This window comes from Triturus cristatus, chromosome 11 (genome assembly GCF_964204655.1).
Source record: "Triturus cristatus chromosome 11, aTriCri1.1, whole genome shotgun sequence".
Classification (NCBI taxonomy): domain Eukaryota; kingdom Metazoa; phylum Chordata; class Amphibia; order Caudata; family Salamandridae; genus Triturus; species Triturus cristatus.
Genome location: NC_140594.1, coordinates 337,160,686 through 337,181,747, shown reverse-complemented (window position 1 = coordinate 337,181,747; position 21,062 = coordinate 337,160,686).

The following is a 21,062-nucleotide window of genomic DNA, read 5'->3' as shown; positions in this document are numbered from 1 at the left end:
TTTTTCCTGCATGACTCCACATGGTTCCATCAAGTCCAGGGCACGGCCAAGGGCTCGAGGTTTGCTCCCGCTTATGCTGGGCTCTTCATGGGCTGGTTTGAGCGGGAGCATGCCTGGGGCCTACATGCGGCCAAGTGGATGGAGCATGTCATCTTTTGGGGTAGGTACATCGACGATGTAATCATGCTGTGGGATGGACCTATCGCCTCTCTCATGGAATACCATGACTATTTGAATAATAATCCCTACAATGTAGGATTTACCATAGACCATAATCAGCAGGAAATAGATTTCTTGGATATTACTTTCTTTATCCAGGATGATCAAATACACAGCCGTACCCATAGGAAGATCACGGCGTGCAATAGCACACTGCACTACCAAAGCTCACATCCCCAACATGTCATTTCCAACATCCCCTAAGGGGAAATGATTTGCATGCGTTGTAATTGTAGTACAGATGACACCTTTGCCCAGAATTTAGAGGAAACCAAGAAACGCTTCCGGGACCGAGGTCATCCGGAAGTAGTTTTAAAGAAAGCTGATACAAAGGTATTGAAGATCCCGAGACGAGACACCTTAATAACAAAACCAATGAGGAAACTCCAAAAAGCCCCTATTGCATTTGGAACCCAATTTGATGACCGTAGCAACAAGGTATATAATGTCCTAAGGAAACACTGGCACTTACTAACTGAGATACCAGGTCTTAAGGACATTATACCATCCAAACCTAAAGTTACATATAGAAGAGGGCAAAACTTGCGTAATATACTGTGCCCCAGCTATGTCACAACTTTGAAATCTCAAACCTGGCTCCAATCCAAGACGATTGGTTTTTACACATGCAATCAATGTAATATGTGCAAACTGGGGAGAAATAAAACTAAAACCTTCAGCTTTAATACTAAACGCAGTTATTCGATAAGCCACCTAATTAACTGCAACTCTAAATACGTAACGTATGTGCTAGGTTGCCCCTGTAATAAGATTTATGTGGGTAGCACAAAAAGGGCTTTGAAAACAAGAATGCAGGAACATGTTCGGGCTCGTCGAAATGGCGATCTAAAATACCCACTCACATATCACATGCAGGAAAATCATGCAAATGAAGAGGAACTGTGGTTTATGGGAATAGATCACATACCTATTAATGTGAGGGGTGGCAATCGGGAACTGTCGTTGAGAAGAAATGAGGCAGGATGGATCTGTAAATTGCGTAGTGTGGAATTTGGATTCAACAGCGATGATGAAATGCATTATTTTCTTGAATAAACAATGGCTTCAAGTTCTGTGATCACTGTTGAAAATGTAAATTAATAATTGATTTTGCACAACCTAAATCAAACAAATTATTTGGACTATCTGGAACAAATGTACAAACACACTGCATTTGGTTTCCATTTATGCTATCCTTCTCCACACGCTCCTTCAATTATGACTGCATTGCTGTCCACTCATTAACTCTATTGATTTCTAATAGAGCATACGGCATTGAATCTCACTTGCTCACTTTTTTACTGAACAATATTGACGTTGCATTGGGTAGGAAAGTTTATACTTGGAGTACATATTTTTCCCGTCCCTCATCTCCTTGTTGCCTTGTAAAGAGCTGTATCTATTCTTGATAAACTGCAGTATATTTCCCATTGTGGGATATAATAATTCCCTTTGAATATACAGATATTCTGATTTCACTGTGATTGTAGTCAGTTGAATATCTAAGTGTACACATTATGTACTTCTTGCGCAGATTCATCACAATTGAATGGTGGTGAAATTAAATTTTAGATTGTAATACGCTATGGGATTATATGGCGATCACGGTTTGAGTTTGTCCTTTGGAACGATCATTTTTCGATGTTTATATCATCTATATTAACATAGATAACTTCACGGTAGCCACCGTTATGTGCGAGTAGATCTTGTTTATATACGCTTTTATGGAAACCATCCATGGGGTCTCCATCTTCTTCCGTATTATTTTAAGATTGCGGGCATATGGTCTGCAATAAATTTTGACCGTCCTTCTCGTACTCATTACCTTCTATGGTTGTGATATAAATAAATTTTAGGTTGTAACACTCTCTGGGACTCCGTTGTATTTATGGTTTAGTTTGTCTATTGAAACGCTCATTTTTTGATGTTTATATCATTGACATAAATTTAGGTAACTTTATTATGGTTGCCGTCATGCACGAGTAGGTCTTGTTTATAGACGTTACAATGGAAACCAACCACGTGGTTCCCATCTCTTCTCGTACTATTCTAAGATCGCGGGCACATGGTCTGTAATATAATTTGACCGCCCTCTTTGTGCCCCCTCCATGGAATTGAATATTCATTCATTATTACGTGTTGTGCTCTCCGAATTCGAGCTCATAAATAGTTACCACTTACTTATTGGACACTTTCTAATCAAAGCAGAGGTAGTGTCAAAATGGCCACTGCAATTAACGAGTAGGATCCGGTGGCATTGGTTGTGATGATAACCACTCACGTGGCTCTTCGTGTCCTTTTCAAACCATTGAACATTAATATATTATTATGAGATATACGCTCCCATTTCGAGCTCAAACACAGATACTATTTGTTTAGCGGACAGTTCTTAGATCGAGCATAGGTAATTTCGAAATGGCCGCCGTAACTAACGGTCAGGACTCTGCGTTATTGGTTGCCATGATAACCACCCACGTGGTTCGTTTATCTCGCCACCTCACATACTATTTAAAGTTTACGGTTCAAGGGGCAAGGTTACCTAACTGGATATCGGACGCTGAATTTACTCGTCCTTGACTCCTCGGTGCTTCGCTCTTCAACAACATAAATTTTACGGTAAGATATGGAAGTATAAACCGGTCCGCTCGCTCGAACAGTTTTGGGTTCTGCAATCTTTTTTACTCGGGCCCCTCCATCTCTCGTTCTTGTTGCACTAATATTCTCTGCTCACTTCATGTGTCTTGCTTTCACGCATTACTTGGCAAGCAGGTTTTAATTTGATTCAGGTGTTTTGTTTTACGCACCCAATGCATTTCGTTAGTCTCTGGTGCCGATTAGGATCCTGGAAAAAATTTCCCCATACGACTCGTATCCGGTCTTTTTACCGTACGAATCGTACAAGTGCCGTACGAACTGGCAATCACGATTCGCATGGTAAAAAGTCCATACGAACCGCATCGGGAATGATTTCCCACACGTCCTCGGGTCGGAAAATGTGTCCGACACGTCCTCGGACGATTTACCGTACAAATGTGAAAGGTGACGTCCGACCGAGGAATCACGATCCCACCCGTGCGTCCGAACTCACAACCGTATGGTAAAAACACCGTCCGCACCGAACTCCCATTGCAACCATGGAGATATGTGCCCGCATACGCGCCAAACACTCCCCCCAGCACCCATACGTTCGAGTCGTACCCCCGTTCAATGTACACCCCCCCCTTGATGTACACCCGTGTACGTGTCGAACCCCCACCCGTGTATGTACACCCCAGTACGTTCGAGTCGTACCCCCACCCCTGTACGTGTCGTACCACGGTGTACCCACACACCAGTACGTTCGAGTCCTACCCCCACCCCTGTACGTGTCGTACCACGGTGTACCCACACCACAGTACGTTCGAGTCCTACCCCCACCCCTGTACGTGTCATACCACCGTGTACCCACACCCCAGTATGGTCGAGTCGTACCCCCACCCCTGTACGTGTCATACCACCGTGTACCCACACCCCAGTACGGTCGAGTCGTACCCCCACCCCTGTACGTGTCGTACCACCGTGTACCTACACCCCAGTACGTTCGAGTCGTACCCCCACCCCTGTACGTGTCGTACCACCGTGTACCCACACCCCAGTACGTTCCAGTCGAACCCCCACCCCTGTACGTGTCGTACCACCGTGTACCCACACCCCAGTACGTTCGAGTCGTACCCCCACCCCTGTACGTGTCGTACCACCGTGTACCTACACCCCAGTACGTTCGAGTCCTACCCCCACCCCTGTACGTGTCGTACCACCGTGTACCCACACCCCAGTACGTTCGAGTCGTACCCCCACCCCTGTACGTGTCATACCACCGTGTACCCACACCCCAGTACATTCGAGTCGTACCCCCACCCCTGTACGTGTCGTACCACCGTGTACCCACACCCCAGTACGTTCGAGTCGAACCCCCACCCCTGTACGTGTCGTACCACCGTGTACCCACACCCCAGTACGTTTGAGTCGTACCCCCACCCCTGTACGTGTCGTACCACCGTGTACCTACACCCCAGTACGTTCGAGTCGTACCCCCACCCCTGTACGTGTCGTACCACCGTGTACCCACACCCCAGTACGTTCGAGTCGTACCCCCACCCCTGTACGTGTCGTACCACCGTGTACCCACACCCCAGTACGTTCGAGTCGTACCCCCACCCCTGTACGTGTCGTACCACCGTGTACCTACACCCCAGTACGTTCGAGTCGTACCCCCACCCCTGTACGTGTCGTACCACCGTGTACCCACACCCCAGTACGTTCGAGTCGTACCCCCACCCCTGTACGTGTCGTACCACCGTGTACCCACACCCCAGTACGTTCGAGTCGTACCCCCACCCCTGTACGTGTCGTACCACCGTGTACCCACACCCCAGTACGTCCGAGTCCTACCCCCGTTCAATGTACACCCCCCCTGGATTTACACCCGTGTACGTGTCGAACCCCCACCCGTGTATGTACACCCCAGTACGTTCGAGTCGTACCCCCACCCCTGTACGTGTCGTACCACCGTGTACCCACACCCCAGTACGTTCGAGTCCTACCCCCACCCCTGTACGTGTCGTACCACCGTGTACCCACACCCCAGTACGTTCGAGTCGTACCCCCACCCCTGTACGTGTCGTACCACCGTGTTCCCACACTCCAGTACGTTCGAGTCGTACCCCCACCCCTGTACGTGTCGTACCACCGTGTACCCACACCCCAGTACGTTCGAGTCGTACCCCCACCCCTGTACGTGTCGTACCACCGTGTACCCACACCCCAGTACCTCCGAGTCCTACCCCCGTTCAATGTACACCCCCCCTGGATGTACACCCGTGTACGTGTCGAACCCCCACCTGTGTATGTACACCCCAGTACGTTCGAGTCGTACCCCCACCCCTGTACGTGTCGTACCACCGTGTACCCACACCCCAGTAAGTCCGAGTCCTACCCCCGTTCAATGTACACCCCCCCCGGATGTACACCCGTGTACGTGTCGAACCCCCACCCGTGTATGTACACCCCAGTACGTTCCGGTCCTACCCCCAACACAACCTCCTAAGTACGGAGCGCACCCCAGGCCCCAACATCACAACCGCATGTACGAGTCGTACCAACCCACATACAAGGACAGCACCGTGCAACCAAATGGCCCATGTACACACCGTACACACGCTCAAAACGCACGTACACAACCAGGCCAAAACAAAACAACACAATAATACACTATACGAATGGCACAAAGCCACTAAACATGGCCAACAAACACTACAAAAACACCTTCACTGACCTGCAACTGCCAAAGACAAACAGAGGCCCAAAACACCACCACTACTTATAACACACCCACCCAAACTTCAAACACAGCCACACCCACCCATGGACCAATAAAAAGGGCCCACACACACAAACCATGAGCCTTTGCAACAGACTCACTGCTGCCAGACACCACAGAACCATACTACAAGCTTCACCACACCTTACACTTGCACACCTTCACACAACCACCTTCACAAACACACCCTCATCACATTCACACACACACACCCAAAACCATCCACACACCCCCCCCAACATCCACACACCCCCCCACCATCCACACCCACACCCCTCACCATGCCCACTACCAAGAATCCAAAGTTCAGTAACCGAGAGTTGGAGGTCCTTGTTGATGAAATCCTCAGAGTCGAGCCACAGATCTTTGGAACATTGGTCAGAAACACCAGCATGGCAGCAAAAACAGCCATGTGGCAGACCATCGTCGATGCTGTGAATGCTGTTGCAGACACCAGAAGGACCAGGCAGGAATGCCAGAACAGGTGGTACGATCTGCGGAGGAGGGTCCGAGCCAAGAGGCAGGAGGAACACGACCAGGCCAACGCCACAGGAGGAGGGCCCTCCCGCAGACCCGTACACTACCAGCCCTGGGAGGAGAGGGTGATGGCCATACTGCCGGTGGAGGCAGTCGAAGGATTAGAGGGACTCGGAGACCCGGGTGAGTACACAAACAACGCACCTCACATGGGGGGAACGACATCCACAACCAAAATCACTAACAGGCACGCAACCACCACAAGCCATCGCATGACTCAACCACACTCCATGAGCACGCACATGCCACTGCTGCCACCATGCCCCATGCACCCAGCTGGACAATGTCAAGTCACAGGCCACAGAAGACTCCAACACATGACACGGTAACCCGGATGGCGGGAGGCTGGGCCACAAAAATCACCAAGTGCAACTCTGAAGCAGACAACAATGCCCTCTGCCCATATGGCCTAGGTCACAGCCAGACAAACAGTGTGTCCCAACACAGGAATGACTTGCCAGCAAATGGCGGACGCCTTGCATCAACACATGGGGGTGAAGGCACTGTTTTGCACATGACAGCAGCTAATGAACAGCCAACATTGTGAAAGAGTGGCAGCACACACCACCACAGCAGCAGCGCACAGACACACATCACACCCAATGGGTGCCTGGAGATCAGAAACAAACTCACATCAACAAGCCAAGGGCCACTCAAAGATCTGCTAAAAGTGTGTGCCCAGGAAGCTGGGCTGAGGTGACAGAGGGTGACACACAGAGGGAGGGAGAGGGGGACAGAGAGGGAGGGAGATGGACAGAGGGAGGAGGCTGACACACAGAGTGAGGGAGAGGGGGACAGAGAGGGAGGGAGAGGGGGACAGAGAGGGAGGGAGAGGGGGACAGAGAGGGAGGGAGACGGACAGAGGGAGGAGGCTGACACACAGAGGGAGGGAGAGGGGGACAGAGAGGAAGGGAGAGGGGGACAGAGAGGGAGGGAGAGGGGGACAGAGAGGGAGGGAGAGGGGGACAGAGAGGGAGGGAGACGGACAGAGGGAGGAGGCTGACACACAGAGGGAGGGAGAGGGGGACAGAGAGGGAGGGAGAGGGGGACAGAGAGGGAGGGAGAGGGGGACAGAGAGGGAGGGAGAGGGGGACAGAGAGGGAGGGAGACGGACAGAGGGAGGAGGCTGACACACGGAGGGAGGGAGAGGGGGACACAGAGGGAGGGAGAGGGGGACAAAGAGGGAGGGAGAGGGGGACAGAGAGGGAGGGAGACGGACAGAGGGAGGAGGCTGACACACGGAGGGAGAGGGGGACACAGAGGGAGGAAGAGGGGGACAGAGAGGGAGGGAGTGGGGGACAGAGAGGGAAGGAGACGGACAGAGGGAGGAGGCTGACACACGGAGGGAGGGAGAGGGAGACACAGAGGGAGGGAGAGGGGGACAGGGAGGGAGGGAGAGGGGGACAGAGAGGGAGGGAGACGGACAGAGGGAGGAGGCTGACACACGGAGGGAGGGAGAGGGGGACACAGAGGGAGGGAGAGGGGGACAGAGAGGGAGGGAGAGGGGGACAGAGAGGGAGGGAGACGGACAGAGGGAGGAGGCTGACACACGGAGGGAGGGAGAGGGGGACACAGAGGGAGGGAGAGGGGGACAGAGAGGGAGGGAGAGGGGGACAGAGAGGGAGGGAGACGGACAGAGGGAGGAGGCTGACACACGGAGGGAGGGAGAGGGGGACACAGAGGGAGGGAGAGGGGGACAGAGAGGGAGGGAGAGGGGGACAGAGAGGGAGGGAGACGGACAGAGGGAGGAGGCTGACACACGGAGGGAGGGAGAGGGGGACACAGAGGGAGGGAGAGGGGGACAGAGAGGGAGGGAGAGGGGGACAGAGAGGGAGGGAGACGGACAGAGGGAGGAGGCTGACACACGGAGGGAGGGAGAGGGGGACACAGAGGGAGCGAGACACAGGGAGAGCAAATCAGCCGTGTGGCGTGTGCGAATGTCTGCTCGTCAGCAGGTAGACTGCGTGCATGTAGACAAGGGTGGCCAGTCCCAGAACCCCCCCTCTTCACCATGGCAAAACACAGGGCCATGTCACAACCGGTTCACGAGCACAACGACAGCTACCTAGATCATATAAGTGTGTGGATCCACTCCATGTGCACGTGTAAAGTGGTGCACAAGGGACACACCCATGCACAAGTGCACTGTGAGTGGAATGCAAGACAGATCCCAATTCCAAGAGGAAAAGTGCCAACTTTGACACTGATGAAACATGGATGTTGCATGGAACAAAATTAACATTGTCTCTCTCACACACAGGTCAACGTCGTGGTTCACCCCCCAACACTGGGGGGGAAGCCTCACAGGACCCGGATCTGCAGGAGCCCGATCCCACCGGCAGCGACCACTCCCACCACTCTGTGGACGACCCCGACCGACCTGGCCCCTCTGGTGTCCAACCACCTGCAGCACCTGCGTCAGGTACAACTGTGCCAACCACCACCCCCACTCCTGCCACATCCCAGGAGACACCCAGGATCCCTGCCCCAACACCACAATGCAGCCAGGCTCGCCAGGAGGGACACGGTGTCCCGGGCACCCAGGAGGAGGCAGGCGACAACGCCAATGCCACCCCTCAGGGGTCCCGGAGACCCGATGTGCCCACAAGGGCAGGCCAGGTGCAAGTGGGCAGGGGTGGTGGGAGTGGAGGACGGCGGAGGCGCGAGCCTGACCAGTTGGCTGGGGATCCGGTATTTTCCCATGTCCGTAACATCCTGGACTCATACCGGCAGGACACCACGGGCATGGCCCAGGTTGTGTCCGTCCTCGAGGGGATCAAGGCCCAGCAGGCCCAGCAACATGCCTGTCTACTGCAACACCAACGGAGGATGGAGGACAGACAGGCTGAGCAAGTGACGGCATTCCAGGGGATTCACGCTACACTCCGTCGGATGGCCGACAACATGGCCGACCCTCCCTGTGCCAGAAGGCGGAGAACATCACCACCCACAGGGAGGGATCAGGAGGAGGAGGAGGAAACATCCGATGGAGCATCCCAGACGTCGTCACGGCCTGCTGCTGAGGGTCCCCGCAGGAGGCCGGGTCGTCCACGGAAAGGACCGTGAGGGTCGGCGCTACATCACCATCTCCCAGGACACCTGGCCTGGCACCTGGCCCACTGGAGCAACAGCATCACAGCATCAAGAGACATTCTCTGCCACATGGCCCTGCTGGTCACTGGCTGACCAATGTTGACAAAGACTGTGGCATGGACTCTGAGGATTTCCAATGGCAAGGACACCAACTCCCCTACTGAACTTTGGATTCCAAAATCCCGGAAAGCCCCTCACTTTGTCCCCCCCCCCCCCCCCCAATAATAAATCACACTATGAAGAGTAGATGCCTGCTGGTAGCATTATTACCTAACATGTGTCTTGTAAAGTCTAAACATGCCTGAGTCATCTTTTGTCTTCAACCATCCACACCCTGGGGCCTGAGTCTGGCACAGGACACATGGGTCACAGTGTATTAGGCAAGACAGACATGGAGCACCATTCACACCCGTGATGGGCCCAACCAGCTGAGGGGGTTGCCGAACAACCGTGCTGACACACACATTGAGTACAGCAACAGTCATGCGCAGAGGTCAGGGATCCAGTCCAGTGTCCTGGGGGGCACCCAGGTATGTGTAGACAGGTGGCAGAACCATGTCCTGCAAGCTTGAGTCCGGTGGATGCAGAGAATGGGGGCCTGGCCAACGTTGGATGCATGGGGATGGCACATGTCACAAGACCCACACAGTCATGGACATCATGCCCAATACACAGTCTCAGCCCACACACACAGCTTGCATCTTGCTACTCGACACATTGACACATAGCCACAATCAGGGAATACCATGCCAGACATGCTGGATGCACCGTGGCAACACACCAGCATTGACTGAGAAGAGGCACCTTGGAGGCATAGGGACACCTTTATTAGTCATGTATTCGGGATTGCAGAGGCAACTCGAAGTCCACATGAAGACGTCATGTGGAGTAACATGTGGGTCCAACACTGGCACCCCCCTTCTGCAGCACAAATGCGTGTTCGCCATGGAACTGGCACACAAGCGTCGGCTAACAGCTAAATACCCACAGCTGCACACGGAGAGCCTGCCATACACCATAGATCCGCTGATGTCGAAGTCCCACACCATGTCAAGCCAATGCTAACCATTTGTGGCCGAGGGCAGTGTCACACACATTGATGCCATCATCACAATCCCCTATCCCATCACTGATGACTGTCAACCAGGCAGACCATCTCTTCAGGTGTACACAGCTGCATGTCGTGTCCCATGGGGATGCGACATGGCTGCAGAGGAACCAAACATCGACAGGGGCAGTGTGCATACATCGTGAACAACTGCCACACCCAATACACCCCAGATGCATCCCTTACTCCATGGAGACTTCCAAACGTGTCCGTGCCTGTAACGCTGAGTCAGCCCACGATGTCATGTCCATGAGGAATAGCAGTGCCACAACAATGCAAGCAGCAGACGGCATGCGCAAGTACCTGGGGAAGAGAGACACACAAGAAGTCAGCCACAAAAAGCACAGCCACTTGCATGTGCATTTACTCGACACATGTATGGATGACAACATGCTAGGTCACAATTATGACTGGGGAAGTACAACCATCACTGCCACCATCACTCCAGTGACACACCCACACACACCTCTGACTCACGTGCCATACATGCAGGTGGAGACACACATCACAACACATGCCACACGGGGACCAATGCGTGCACACTCACACACTGGTACTCACCACAAAGCAAAGAAGTCACGTATGAGCCGAGTCCGGATGTCCTCTTGCGGCTCCACATCCTCCACATCACTAGCCCCATTGCCAAGCCCTTCGTCCTCCACGGGTGGATGGTCCTCGTCATGTTGATCCAGGATGAGTGGCACAGTTCTTTCAACGGCCATGTTGTGCAGCATGCAGCAGACCATGAAGATCTTGCAGACCTTCGCCGGGGCATATGGGAGTGCGCCGCCAGTCTTGTGTAGGCACCTGAATCGGCTCTTCAGCATGCCAAACGTCCTCTTTATCACTCGCATTGTCCGGCCATGGGCGGTGTTGTAGCAGAGCTGGGCCGGCGTGATGGGGTTGCGGAGAGGTGTCAGCAGCCAAGGCATGTTGGGATAGCCAGCGTCCCCTACATGGGAAGCACATGGACATCGTTAGAAGTGGTGAAGCGGTCGTGCTGGTAGGCTATACAGAATACAGGACAGACAGACTGTACCCACCAACAACACATGCCCGTTCGTTGCGCAGCTGCATCATCATTTCAGGCATCCTGCTACGCCTCATGATGTAGGCATCGTGTGCTGATCCTGGAAAACGAGCACAGACATGTGAAATCACCATGTTGGACTGACACACCACAAGGGCATTGATGGAGTGGTAGTGCTTTCGATTGCGGTACGCCACCTCCCGTGCGTGTGGTGGTACCAAAGCTACATGTGTCCCATCTATGGACCCAATGACATGGGGCATCCCTCCCAGGGCATAGAATCCACGCTTGACCGCAGTCATCTGTTCAGGGGTTGGAAACTTGATGAAGTCATCCAGGTGAATCAACATGGCATCTAAGAAATCATGCAGCACACGGCAGAACATGCTCTGGGACATGCCACCAACATTAGCTATTGTATATTGAAAGGTACCCGTGGCAAGAAAATGTAGGGCAGCCATTACCTTCAGCTGGGGTGTCAGTGCCGTAGGATACCTGTGCTGCGGTTGCAGGTGTGGTGCCAGTCTCGCCGTCAACTCCAGAATCAACGGTTGGGTGAAGCGGTAGAGCCGGATGCTGTCATTCTCCTGCATGGCAGCCAAGTCCGGAATTGTTCGGGCAAGAGGCGGCGCTCTGCAGTAATTTGGAAGTGACAAGGAAGAGTGAGTGCAGTACGCCAACAAATCATGTGTACTGAGCACATGTTAATCTGTCAATACACACATGCTACATAGGGAGTCAGGTATGTGCTACATGGCCAGGACACGTATGGATGCAAGGTGACAATCCTACCAAGACCCAGCTACACACGGAGATTGAGAACCTCCCCATGCCACGCCATGGGAATAGCTGTGTCCCAGTGCAAGTGAACAGCCAGACGCAAGACAGGAGTGACATACGCCCACACATCAGCAGCAGTAGGATGCCGATTGCAGAGACTGGTAGCGGAACACTGGAGCCACAGGTCACATGACATTACACTAGGACAGCCCACACACCTTGCCATGAAGGTGCACATGTCATGACTCACCACACATTCCTTGTGAGGATGCTGACATGTCCTTGTCACGCTACTCCATGTCCCATGCATACATGTGCACCTCACATCCGATACCACTTGTGGCATGGTGTGCGGAACAGTGTGCAATGACAATCTACACACAGACACATCTTGGTTGCTGCAACGGCTGCAGCTTTTGAGGGTGCTCCAACATCAACCTGATGGGAAGCCCCCACACACACATGACATAGTCACATTGTGCACCGTGGGTAGTGACAAGTCAGGTGTCATAACCCCTGTACCGGGCATCAGGGGACACTTCCGTGTGTTGGTGTCCATGCCATGCCAGTGACGCTCGCCCCAAGTGTGCAGTACGACATGCACACATGTCAAAGGAGTCAAGGGCATGCCTGGCACACATAGCACCATCACACAGTACATCTGTACACATCTCATCATACATCTGGTGCCTTCTCGACTCAGGAGTAATGTTCCACATCACAGGCCGTCACACCTGTGCCCCACACATGTAGTGATGCACAGACGATGCCTTGATGTCAATTAATGGACAAGTATGTCCATTCATGGACAAGTATGTCCATCCATGGACAAGTATGTCCGCCCTATCCCTACCTGTGTGCCGCCTGTCACCACTGTGATGTGTGAAAACCGCTGTACTGCTGCGAAGAGGGCCTGTGTACGTTCCCATATCACTATGGGAGTCCTGCCGTATGTGTACCCATCGTGATGGCGAGCGTACAGGCGTGTGTACGGCCCGTACCACTACGAGTACGCATACGCGTGGACACCCATAGTGGTACGGGCCGTACACACGCCTGTACGCTCCCTATCACTATGGGTGTCCACGCGTATGCGTACTCGTAGTGGTACGGGCCGTACACACGCCTGTACGCTCCCTATCACTACGAGTACGCATACGCGAGGACACCCATAGTGGTGCGGGCCGTACACACGCCTGTACGCTCCCTATCACTATGGGTGTCCACGCGTATGCGTACTCGTAGTGGTACAGGCCGTACACACACCTGTACGCTCCCTATCACTACGAGTACGCATACGCGAGGACACCCATAGTGGTACGGGCCGTACACACGCCTGTACGCTCCCTATCACTACGAGTACGCATACGCGAGGCCACCCATAGTGATAGTGAACCTAGGCACGCGTGTACGGGCCGTTGCAATGCATTTGGGGTGCCCTAGGGCCCCGGAACGCACCGTACCTGTGTGTGAAGCTCCAAATTACATAGGGGACACATGAGGGACAAGTATTAAGGCCTACATGCATGCTGTTTGTCATGGAGACCAAGTTCAAAATTCAAATTTCTTCTGGAAGGTGCACAGCAGAAGTCAGTTGGAATTAATCTACTTTGTTGCAATGTGTTTGTGGAGCTGACATCATGCAGGAGAATGAAACCGATAGAGTACACACAGACTGCTAGGTTTGAAGGGATTGGTGGAAACATAGGATGCAAATGTGAGTGACCAATCACTCTGTACTCCTGTGCATGAGACAGGGCAGGAAGGCACATATAAGGCAGCCAGGTCCCATGAGGGAGTACTTGCCTGCACATCTTTGAATTCGTCGACCCAGCTGCTGCTACTGATTCCCTGGAACCATGTCAAGGGCTGTGGAGAGGACACAGCCATTCACCCTGGAGGAGAACATGGCATTGCTGGATGTGATCCTCCCACAGTACCCCATGCTGTATGGGCGACCAGGGTATCAGGTGAGTGCATAGGCCACTGGCACAGACTGTCCCTATGTTGTGACTGTGACTTCTGGCATTGTGTCCTGGTGTGACACACATGCCATGTACTGTAGGGGGGGTCCCGGGGGGGATGCCTGATGTCTCCCAGCCAGAGCATGCTGTGGTGCATGTCTGCTCTCCTCACTTGCATTGTGTTTACTGTGACATTCACTGCATGTGGCATTACACATTGTGCCTGTCTAATCCTCCAGGGTATGGGGCTACTACAGTCCTCCTGTGATTCTGTGGTTACCCCAGTGTGACAGTTGACTGTGCCTACAGATGTGTGTTTGTCCACTGTACCTATGCTGAGAGTGTCCACATGATGTGTTCGTCCCCTGGACATCTGTGTGTGTAAGTCCAATGTCATTTGTGTGGGTGCATATGTGTAGTGCACCACCCCAGATGCATGAGGCCTGGATATGCCCTGCACATCTCATGTGAGCAGGGAGCAGTGCTGTGTGTCTGACGTGCAGAGACAGCCCCACACCTGTGAGCCCCCCCGATCTAGTGGCACATGTGCAGTGAGGTTTGTATCTGCATTTGGCAATGGCAGGTGAATGTCCTGTGCCTGTGTGTGTCTGTGTACTCTGCTGAGGTGGCGTCAGTGGCCTGTGGCATGTGACTGCTTTGAGGTGCTGGCCAGACACAGGAGGTGTGTGTGCAGAGTCCTCCCAGCAGTGCCCTGAGACAGGAGGGGTGTGTGCCTATCACTACCAGCAGTGCCCTGAGACAGGAGGGGTGGGTGCAGAGTCCTCCCAGTAGTGCCCTGAGACAGGAGGGGTGTGTGCCTATCACTACCAGCAGTGCCCTGAGACAGGAGGGGTGGGTGCAGAGTCCTCCCAGCAGTGTCCTGAGACAGGAGGGGTGTGTGCCTATCACTACCAGCAGTGCCCTGAGACAGGAGGGGTGGGTGCAGAGTCCTCCCAGCAGTGCCCTGAGACAGGAGGGGTGGGTGCAGAGTCCTCCCAGCAGTGCCCTGAGACAGGAGGGGTGTGTGCCTATCACTACCAGCAGTGCCCTGAGACAGGAGGGGTGGGTGCAGAGTCCTCCCAGCAGTGCCCTGAGACAGGAGGGGTGGGTGCAGAGTCCTCCCAGCAGTGCCCTGAGACAGGAGGGGTGTGTGCCTATCACTACCAGCAGTGCCCTGAGACAGGAGGGGTGGGTGCGGAGTCCTCACAGCAGTGCCCTGAGACAGGAGGGGTGGGTGCGATGCACAGTGTGAGCCTTGATCATTGATTGTGACATTGCCATCATTCCACCTGTGTACCCACAATGGCACGTACTGCTTTTTCCCTCACCAGAGGATCATGTCCCTATGACAAAGGTGCAATGCGTTGGCTGCATGACATGCCTTGTTGTAACCAGCTAATTTGTTCTCATATGTCTCTCTGTGACATGTGGCTGGTGTATTGATGTGGTGTCACTTGTTCTTCCTTACAGGTAGGCGCCACTGCCAAGGAGCAGATCTGGCTGACTGCCGTCAGTGCCGTGGGGGGTGTGGATGGTCGGAGGCGGAGCCTGTCCCAGGTGAGGAAACGCTGGCAGGATATCCAGTGCTGGACGTGGAGGATTGCACGGGTCCTGCTGGGGGACTCACCTGAGAGCCACAAGAACCGCGGGCGCCGCCGTCTGAGCCACCTCCACAGGCGTGTGCTGCCGGTGGTCTTTCCAGACTTGGAGAGGCGCTTACAGGAGATGCAGCAGCCAGAAGGGGGTATGTACATGTGTGTTTGTTGTGTGTCACCGGCATTTGTAAGGGCACAGTAGCATGAATTCACTGCCAGGGTTTAAAGGTGCTGTGCAGATCCAGGTTGCCCCAGTATAGCGCTGCGCTCCTGCCACCCTTCCCCTCCTTGCAATGTGTTCCCTGGTCTGTGTGTAGTCACTCCTTCACAAGGTAATGTAGGCTGGCGCTTTGTCCACGAGAACTATGCCTGTAGCGTCATGTGTGGGGGTGGTGTGTAACAGGTTTTGGGACCTTGGCTGTGCCCTGTCCAGTTCACTGCATGTGGGTTCCATGTCAGTTGGCACTGATGCTGAGTCCAGACATGGGAGTTAGTCTCTCAAGTGTCATGCCTTACAGCGCGCATGTCCTATGTAGTGGCCTGTGACATGATGTGCATGAGTGTGCGATACGCATAGTGCAGGGATGGTGGCGTGTGTTGCAGTCATTACCATTCAGGAGCATGGAGTTGGTGGCCACTACTGTCCCCTGGGGCACCTTTTCATCAGTGTTGTATGTGTCATCACAAAACGTGGACACTCTCAGTGTCTACAGCGTAGGTTGTGCTCTGTGCCATTGTCCCCTGGCACCATGTATATAGACGTGCAATTTTGTACAGGTGTCCACTGTGCAGCCTGACCTGAATGTCCTTCTTCATACTCACAGTTGCCAGTGCCTGTGTGTCTTGTTATACTCATCTGAGGATGGGCACTGGTACCTCATTATTTGTACAGGCGCACCTTGGGTGTTTGGCGTCCAATCTTGCATTTTGGCTGCCCCTGTGTTTATCACCCAGACTATGAGATGTTGGTGCCACCTGTGTCTCAACAATTTTCCTCGTGTAGGGGATGGTTGGGACGGGCAAAGCCTATATATCAAATCCTGATTTCTACTTGCTGGGTCTGGGCAGTGTGTGATGTTTGTCTGGACACACACGCAAGGTGCAGTGACCCAGTCATGTTGGGCATGTTTTCAGCATTACCTATGCAGCATGTGTCTCAAGTTCAGGGATATGGTCCCTGGTCATCCCTATTTTCGACAACGCTGTGTGGTGCAGATGCAGTGCTGGATTGTCCCCAGGGCCTGGGTGCTATGTCAGACTCCGTTTCCTGTCTTTTGCTATTGTCTCATGCTCTCCATGGTATTTCAGTGGCATGGTGGCTCAACCAACTGTGTGTTTCATGCCCTACATCGGTACCTTGTTTATTAGATGTTAGGGATCTTCCTTTTCAGGCTATGCAATGTAACCTATGTAGATTGGACTCATGTGACAGATGTGTACAGGTGTCTGATTAATTTCTGTCTCTCCACCCTGCCCACAGCATCGTCGGGGGACACAGAGGGAGACATGGCCACAGACCAGGCGGAGGGACCGAGCACCAGTGCCAGCCGTGACATCGGGGCTGGCACATCGAGTGGGACCGAGGCGGAGGAGAGTGCGGGCGAGGACCTGTCGACTGGCACGTCAGAATACGAAGCTGACAGGTCCGAGGAGGATGTCTCCGAGTGGGCGGAGGCTGCACCAGCAGCTGACAGCGGAACAACACCTCGCACCGCCCCCTCAGTTCCCATCAGCCGCCTCCCACTTGCTCGTGTCCCTTCCCAGCGTGCCCGGTCACCGCATGTCTCCTTCATGCCAGGCACCGCACCCCCTGCCCCTGTCTCCACTGCTGCCGCCAATGCCGAGTCTGTGGACATCCAGCGGCAGCTGCAGGTTGGTCAGGCTGCGATCCTTAATGTCCTCCATGCCCACGGGCAAACCCTCACCAACATCGAGGCATACTTGGAGGGCATTCATTCATCGCAGGCTGACCAACGCAACTTGCTGAGGTCCATAGACTCCACACTGACTGCAGCAGTGGGTCTCCTGCAGCGCGACCTCCCCCCACCTACCCCTGCCCCATCCACACTTCCCACTCCCATGCCTGTCCCACGTACACCCAGACGTCGGCATGCACCCACATCAACAGACACAGGCACCACACCAGCAGGGAAGGTCCACCGCACTCCTCCTGACACGCACACACAGGGTGAGGTAGGCACACCCACTGGGTCGGGGGGCAAACGTGTGACATGCAGCCATAGTGGGAGTCCGCATTTCACCCAGTCCACTCCCTCCAAATCCCCTCCCCTCAGCTCTCCTGGCCACATCTCCCCCAAGGACTCCTTCATGGCCGCTCTGTCCCTGAGCCCCACAGTGACACCACCACGCAAGCGGTCAAGGAAGTCCTCGGTCAGGGTGGTTGATTCTCCCCCACTGTCTCCACCCTCCCCCGGTGGCGCTGTGACCCATCCCTCTGAACCCCCCCTCCTTGGGGCCTGTGGATCCTTCGGGTGCAGGGGACTCCCTGGAGGACCTTGCAAAGGTGTGTAGTGCCATCCTGGCCTCCGCCTGTGGCCCTGCCCCACCCCCTGTGGTGGAGTCCTCCATCCCTGCACCCACAACGCCTACCCTTTGCCCTGATGTCCCTGCGGTGCCTGGTGCTTCCCCCCCCCATGATGCCCTCACCCCTGTGGAAGACGAAGGCATGTAACTGTGCAGGCAAGGTAGGGGACACGCATCGCACTGTGTCCCCCATCCAGCTGAGACTCATTGACTGCCCTATGGGCTTTGTGAATATTGAACTGCCTGCGATCCATGGACATTGTGCTCATGCTGAATAAAGCTTCATTTTGTTTTCATTATAACACTACTGCTATGCTGGTATTGGTGCTGGTGGGGCTGCTACATGGTTTTGGGTGGTGTTTATGTGTTGGGTGTGTGGGAAATGTAGTAGTGTGCTGCTCATTGGGGGGACCCGGGGATCTGTGTGCCATCACAAGGTGTTAGCTCACTTTCTTTGTTAATGTAAGCAGTTACTGCATGGTGCAATTGTCCCAGGGTGTATTCCTCCCTCTGTGTACCCTGATATCTTCCCTGCAGGGTGTTCCCAATATTTAGCGCAGAGCTGTGTCTACATGAGCTGTGTGTGTGACGGAGCCCTTCTACTTTGGCCATGCATGCTGGGCCATGTCTCCACCTGCAACATTCGTGGCATCCTTGGTGATCACTGTACTTGTGTATGGAGTCTGTTGACATGAGTTCATGGGGACATGTTCCCTTGTAGGCAGTATGCATGTGTGTACTTCCAGCCTCACACACATGTGTTACACCCCTCCTGTCTCAGGGCACTGCTGGGAGGACTCTGCACCCACCCCTCCTGTCTCAGGGCACTGCTGGTAGTGATAGACACCCACCCCTCCTGTCTCAGGGCACTGCTGGGAGGACTCTGCACCCACCCCTCCTGTCTCAGGGCACTGCTGGTAGTGATAGGCACACACCCCTCCTGTCTCAGGGCACTGCTGTGAGGACTCCACACCCACCCCTCCTGTCTCAGGGCACTGCTGTGAGGACTCCACACCCACCCCTCCTGTCTCAGGGCACTGCTGGTAGTGATAGGCACACACCCCTCCTGTCTCAGGGCACTGCTGGGAGGACTCTGCACACACACCTCCTATTTCTGGATATGTACGCTTGGAACATACACGGTGGGGGTACGCTCCATGCATTCGAGGTGAGGTTACGAGTTGTACTTACACTGGTGGGGTGGGGGTAGGCTCCGTGCATACGGGGGTGGGGGTACGTGTCGTACTTACACTGGTGGGGGTGGGGGTACGGTCCGTACGTCCGCGGGTGTGGGTACGAGTCGTACTTACACTGTTGGGGTGGGGGTACGCTCCATGCATATGCGGGTGAGGGTCCGAGTCGTACTTACACTGGTGGGGTGGGGTAGGCTCCATGCATACGCGGGTGAGGGTACGAGTCGTACTTACACTGGTGGGGTGGGGGTACGCTCCATGCATACGGGGTGAGGGTACGAGTCGTACTTACACTGGTGGGGTGGGGGTACGGTCCGTACGTCCGCGGGTGAGGGTACGAGTCGTACTTACACTGGTGGGGTGGGGGTAGGCTCCATGCATACGGGGGTGGGGGTACGTGTCGTACTTACACTGGTGGGGGTGGGGGTACGGTCCGTACATCCGCGGGTGTGGGTATGAGTCGTACTTACACTGTTGGGGTGGGGGTACGCTCCATGCATACGCGGGTGAGGGTCCGAGTCGTACTTACACTGGTGGGGTGGGGGTAGGCTCCATGCATATGCGGGTGAGGGTACGAGTCGTACTTACACTGGTGGGGTTGGGGTATGCTCCATGCATACGGGGTGAGGGTACGAGTCGTACTTACACTGGTGGGGTGGGGGTACGGTCCGTACGTCCGCGGGTGAGGGTTCGAGTCGTACTTACACTGGTGGGGTGGGGGTAGGCTCCATGCATATGGGGGTGGGGGTACGTGTCGTACTTACACTGGTAGGGGTGGGGGTACAGTCCGTACGTCCGCGGGTGTGGGTACGAGTCGTACTTACACTGTTGGGGTGGGGGTACGTTCCATGCATACGCGGGTGAGGGTCCGAGTCGTACTTACACTGGTGGGGTGGGGGTAGGCTCCATGCATACGCGGGTGAGGGCACGAGTCGTACTTACACTGGTGGGGTGGGGGTACGCTCCATGCATACGGGGTGAGGGTACGAGTCGTATTTACACTGGTGGGGTGGGGGTACGGTCCGTACGTCTGCGGGTGAGGGTACGAGTCGTACTTACACTGGTGGGGTGGGGGTAGGCTCCATGCATACGGGGGTGGGGGTACGTGTCGTACTTACAATGGTGGGGGTGGGGGTACGGTCCGTACGTCCACGGGTGTGGGTACGAGTCGTACTTACACTGTTGGGGTGGGGGTACGCTCCATGCATACGTGGGTGAGGGTCCGAGTCGTACTTACACTGGTGGGGTGGGGGTAGGCTCCATGCATACGCGGGTGAGGGTACGAGTCGTACTTACACTGGTGGGGTGGGGGTACGCTCCATGCATACGGGGTGAGGGTACGAGTCGTACTTACACTGGTGGGGTGGGGGTACGGTCCGTACGTCCGCGGGTGAGGGTACGAGTCGTACTTACACTGGTGGGGTGGGGGTAGGCTCCATGCATATGCGGGTGAGGGTACGAGTCGTACTTACACTGGTGGGGTGGGGGTATGCTCCATGCATACGGGGTGAGGGTACGAGTCGTACTTACACTGGTGGGGTGGGGGTACGGTCCGTACGTCCGCGGGTGAGGGTTCGAGTCGTACTTACACTGTTGGGGTGGGGGTACGCTCCATGCATACGCGGGTGAGGGTCCGAGTC